This window comes from Haliaeetus leucocephalus, unplaced genomic scaffold (genome assembly GCF_000737465.1).
Source record: "Haliaeetus leucocephalus isolate CR32 unplaced genomic scaffold, Haliaeetus_leucocephalus-4.0 Scaffold526, whole genome shotgun sequence".
Taxonomy (NCBI): domain Eukaryota; kingdom Metazoa; phylum Chordata; class Aves; order Accipitriformes; family Accipitridae; genus Haliaeetus; species Haliaeetus leucocephalus.
Window position 1 is genome coordinate 6345054 of NW_010972962.1, and position 6082 is coordinate 6351135.

Sequence of the window (6082 nt, forward strand, 5' to 3'; positions counted from 1 at the left end):
AGTTCATGAACTGCTCCAGCGTGGGTCCCTTCCAGGGGGTGCAGTCCTTCAGGCACAGACTGCTCCAGCGTGGGTCCCCCACAGGGTCACAAGTCCTACCAGAAAACCTGCTCTGTGGGCTCCTCTCTCCACAGGTCCGCAGGTCCTGCCAGGAGCCTGCTCCAGCACAGGCTTCCCACAGGGTCACGGCCTCCTTCAGGAACCCACCTACCCCGGCGTGGGGTCCTCCATGGGCTGCAGGTGGATATCTGCTCCACCATGGACCTCCCTGGGCTGCAGGGGGACAGCCTGCCTCACCATGGTCTTCCCCATGGGCTGCAGGGGAGTCTCTGCTCTGGCACCCGGAGCACCTCCTCCCCCTCCTTCTTCACTGACCTGGGAGCCTGCAAGGTTGTTGCTCACATATTCTCATTCCTCTCTCTAGCTGAAATTGCCATTTTGCACCCCCCACCCCTCCTGCCCCCTTCTTAAATCTGTTATCCCGGAGGTGCTACCACCGTCGCTGATGGGCTCGGCCTTGGCCAGCGGCGGGTCCATCTTGGAGCTGTCTGGCATTGGCTCTGCGGGACATGGGGGAAGCTCCTAGCAGCTCCTTACAGGAACCACCCATGTAGCCCCCCACTACCCAAACCTTGCCGCACAAACCCACTATACTAAAGAATACTATTTATACTTCCCCTTGGCCCCTTATAGTTATGCTATGGATATGCACTACACCATTGCCTTGCCTCAGACGAGTAATCACATAACAGCTCTCCTGTGGAACCCATGCCTCACTTAGTGCAGAGGATGGGCAGTCCAAAGGACACCCTTAAACACTTCCCAACTTTCATGTGCCTGATGTGTCAATTTAAGCACCAATCCTTTATTACCTTTTTCCACATTTAAAGATCATACAATATCAAGCACTTCTCCTTGAATAGAGACAGTCTGTAGAGAGTTACGCGTTCCCACATGGTTGTGATCTGACAACCACCAAATCAGTTAATACTGTAACTGTCACCGTGATAAGGAAAGTTTTCTAGTATTTCTCACAACAAACCTAGATACACGTTACATTTAAAGGACATAAAACATATGCTGAAATAATGAAATTGTACTTACATTTGAAAATAAAGCTCTGCGATGCTCTGGTTTACCTAGGAGTAAATGACTCACTGCAGAGAATTAGGAAAAAAACAAAAGACAAAAAAAAAGACTGGCATGGAGAAATAATGATAAACCAGTGATATTCTGTTCAACAAAGACAATAAAAGACTTGAGGAAGCCACTCCTCTCACAACTGGAAAAGGAGCAGAACTATTTTCAAAGGGTTTTGACTGCCAGCAATCCTGGTTTTGGAGATATGCTGAAGCTCCACTCCCATATGAGGGATTTTTTACCATTGTTTTGCTGGTCTCTCAAAAGGGACAAAGTGTCACTGTTCCAGCAAAGTCTGCAAGCAATGGAAGGCATGCAAAGCGACACTGTTCCCCCAAGAAACACACTACTGCAACTTCATCCAAGTGAGAAGCTTAATACTCTGAACTGTGGGAAACAGACTGTGACAGAGACTGTCAAGGATTTCCTACTGCCAGGCAGACATTTACCCTTTACATCATTTTGAATGTTTTTATTAATTTTATAAGCTTTACCACTTGCCCTTCTCTTCCATGAATAGTGCCACATATCATATATAACATACACACAATAAACTAAGAGTCCGTCAACAGCAAACATTGGAAGGCCTCATAAAACATATTGAAGATTAACATACCTGGGATACTTTGGACCAGTCCTAAACTAGAGAGTCCGTAAGAGACAACACCCTGAGAACATGCTCAAATTTAAAACTGAGTAACCATCTCAGCCATGGAGCACACCAGGGCAGACGATCTTTCAGGTAAGCAAAAATTTAATTTCTTTAGAGGCTAACAAGCATGTGCTTACATAAAAAAGTTAATCACCAGTGCAGATCTTAAATCACCGATGCTGTGTGCTCTTAGGAAAAAATTCTACCCAGTATACAAATAGCTGGATTTTCTGATATTTTCAGCTTCTGATTGGTTCTGCATTATCCCCGTGCACTGAAGATAGCAGCACGCTAATTTCAAGGGATCAAAGCAAGCTATGACAAACTCTAGTCTTTCAAGGACTCTTCCCACTAGGTATAAATGAGTAATAATTCTGGTGGCTGAAACTGCCCACGGTGATGGAGCACTCCCTCTCCCTGTGTCGACGGACGACACATATGCTACATGACAGCTGCACTCTCTCAGCCAGAAGTGCTGATGAGCAAGGATAGATCTACTTGTAATAAACTAGTTAGAAACAGCAACGCTGAGAAATGAGAAACAAATCTATTAACAGCACATACTTTGTGTTTCTCCCACTTGAAGCCAAATGGTTCCACCCTACTCTTCAGTAGCAATATGCATTGATACGAAATATGCAATTTCCTTTAGATGTAACAAAAACTTATACTTACTCTTTTTACCTTCATGTGAGGTACAGGGAGTAAGAGATAATAACCAGATTCAGATTCCATTACTACTATATTATCATTACTTTACTACCATTCGCATTTCATCTTCTTAACTTCATTCCCATAAGACCATTTACATCTCCAGGATGTTCTTCCCCAAATCCCTCCATTTCCCCCTTCTTGCCCCTCCCTCTCCTCATCACACAAAAAAAGCAGTCACCATGCCAATAGACAGCCTCTGGAATGTGGCAGTTTCCACTCTCTGCCAAGCTATTCCACACATTTAATTCTGAGGTGAAAATACTTTCCTAAGATTTCACTTCTATTCAGTTTTTGTAAATGACCCCCAAGCATAATAGTTCTTCTCATGACATTGTTTCCACATACCTCATTGTGAGTCACATGCAAAAAAAGTCACTGCTTGACCACAAATAAAGGCATAGTCTTTACTAGAAACACGACTGATGATGACATGAGAACGCAAAACTCCAGCTTAGCTGATTGCATACTGAAAATACTTTTCATTTAGTAACATACAAGTGTAGTTAGATAAATGGATCTGTAAGATAAGGAGAAAATAACACTTCGATTAACTTTTCTGAGGTGGTGGTCTCCTGATTACTTGTTGAAAACAAACAACCTCTCCACAGGTAAAAGCCTGAACTCAACCACATTTAATAAAGCTAAAGAAATCATGTGGTTCCTCAGTTTACAAAGTGTTCCCTTCTTTGTTGCTCCTTGTAGAGGAGAATAAGAGAGGGAGATAAAACAAACTAAAGTTTCTAATGATATTTAATGGACTGCTGTGTTGAGTATGCCTTAATCTTCTTCAATTCTGGAAGCCAAATAAAGTAAAACCTCTAACCAATGAAACAAGGAGAAAGCAGGCCAATTTCAAAAGCTTGCTAGTTCCTAGTTAATGACAGAGAGCAGGTGAGATGAGATTTGAGTGCTTTACCCTGAACTTTTTGTTAGATTTAAAATTTTCAATGGGATGAGAATCATCCTTCTCTGGGCATGGCCACCAGTCCTCTCCCATTTCCAGAGTGAAGAACCTTTTAGGATTCTTGATGCAGCTAGAACATGCCCAGGGGAGACTTAACAGCTATAGGAACAGCATGAAAACCAGCAGCTAATTAACAGCAGCAAGCCCCACTGTACAAGCTCACACAGAAGCAATACTCTAGCACTGGTCCCTCCCAGACTCAAGAATTTTGACTACTGATCTCCAAGTTGCAGAAGCTGTAGTAAAGGCTGTGGTGCAATACATAGGCTTCTTATGATCTGCTATTCAACTCTAGCTCTCTAGAAATTGCCATCAGTTGTAGAAAAGCTTTATGAGGACAGGTTGACCTGTCACAAGTGACTCATTTATGTTTGTCTGGAAAAATACCCAACCAAAGTTCCAACATGGATTAGATGGAATCAACTGGTCACCTCCTAGAGACACCTCTGAATAAGCAGCACTCTTCAACAGCCTCCTGGCAGGAGGTAACCTGTTGCCAGCACACATGTGCAACATCATTGACTGAAGGGACCATTTAGAAGCTCAACTGGGAACAGGCAACCAAAGGTCTCTAAAAACTAGTCACTGAGGTTTGCAGTAAGAAACGCAGACCTATCAGTTACTTGTGAAGCTCTATGGAGTATGGATGCACAAGGATTTCTCAAGATGAAACACTTCTAAACACTTCCAGCTTCTACATGCCTGTGAGGAAGGTGAAGAACAGTTGGGACTGGTAAACCGAGGTGCTGTCAAACCTCTAGAAGGTCTCTAATGGGCAGGAGTGGAATTACTGACTTGCCTAGCTTTTATGCACACCCAGACACACCAACTCCCTCACAGCTCTTTAGGAAGCCTTGAACAAAAGGGAGTGACAGAGTAACACAGACTGGCGTAACCAACTGCTTCCCTCCACTTTCTTACAGGACTGATAATCTTGAAGTTGGATGTCCTTAAGCAAAGCCAAGTAGCTACATAAATTACCCTCAGGAAGGCTAGAAAAGCAAAGGTGCTATTCAGGCTGAACCAAGAACTTGGCACTCACTTCAGAGCGGGTGAGGCTCCTTATATAAAGCTTGGAAATTAGGCAAACATGATTCATGTTTGGTTTGTAGCTTCCAGGCATAGAGTTTCTAAGTGTATTTGTTGTTAAATAAATACAGACACCAAGTTCAAGACCCACTGCCACAAAGCTGTTAAGATTATTTGTTCTCCTGAATTATGCATTACCTTTGCTTGGTATGCAATTTTTTGAAGGCAGGTACCCCACAAAGCCCCAAATTCCAGCATGTCTATATGCCATATGGGCAAGCTTCTCCAACCGTCTGCTCCTCACGGAAATTCTATTTGTTTTCCTATTGATTTTATTATGTTTAACAGCATACTAAATCATTCCTGAGGTTGACAAGTTTCTGGAAAATTGATATATGCTGTCTAAAACTGCCTGAGGCTGGAATAAAACCAAAACAAATGGCTTCTTTTAAACACTTGATTTGCATTACTACAGCCAGGCATACAAGTGCCATCTTGTTTGGCAGAAGAATTCTTCTCCTTTGTGTAACATCTAAAGCACAGGAAATCTTTAGAAGCTCTTATGGGTCTGCGTATCGGAGGAAGGCAATTGCAAAATATGAGACTATTTGCACGAGGATGGGACTAAAAAAGCAGATTGTCAGCTAAGATCAATGGGCTGGATTCTCTTGCAGAGAGGTTGAACAGTGAGTCCTTGGAATCTACAGCTTAAGGCAAAAGTAAAATTTTGAGTGAGACTTAAAGACTTGTATTTAATTATTCCCCTGAGAAACTGTACTTTGAAGCATTTAAGTAAGATCAGGATGAAGCAGGGGGTTTTGTTTGTTTGTTTTAAATCTTGGAGTCATCACCACTAAGTACTACAGAACTTGTTCCAAAGATTGGACTGCATCGTGAAGAGCATCTCAAATGGGATAAAGCACTCAACCAGTAATTTTTTTCTTGGTTCAGAAATTAAAGGGGCAGATGAATTAGAGAACAGAGTCTTGATGCTTTGATGTCAGAAATCTGAAAGCCATAAGAGTTCAAGAGGAAAGCTGATTAAGAAGAAAGAATTTTAAAATCTCCAGACAAAGATCTGACAAAACCTGAGAAGATCATATGAACACATATTCATCCTTGTTAGACTCTCATTACGCTGTTATACTGGCTATTTTCTGACAAATAAAAAAAAAGAACTTGTAAAGAAAAAATATTTTTGTGGGAAGTAGTTAAGACACTGAATTAGCTGACAAATAATGGGATTGCATTTGCAGAGCTGCAGACATTTAAGACATTAATAGTCATAAACTTCCCATTTTGGTGTGATTAAAAAAATTCAAAGAGATAGAAGTGACATTTTCCAGTAGTCCCTGTGATGCCACAGAATAAGCTTCTGAGTTCCACTAAGGAGAAACCAAATCAGGTCATGAGTACATGAGCTGATTTGTAGGTCAGTCCTCTGAGTAAGCAGGAAGCCTCCTGTGAATGAACAGCAAGAAAAACAGTCTCAAGGAGATGTATTGGTTTTGTGTGGCAAGGTTTTGGCAGCCGGGGGGGGGGGGGGGGGGGTACAGGGGGGGGCTCTGTTAAAAAGGCGGGGG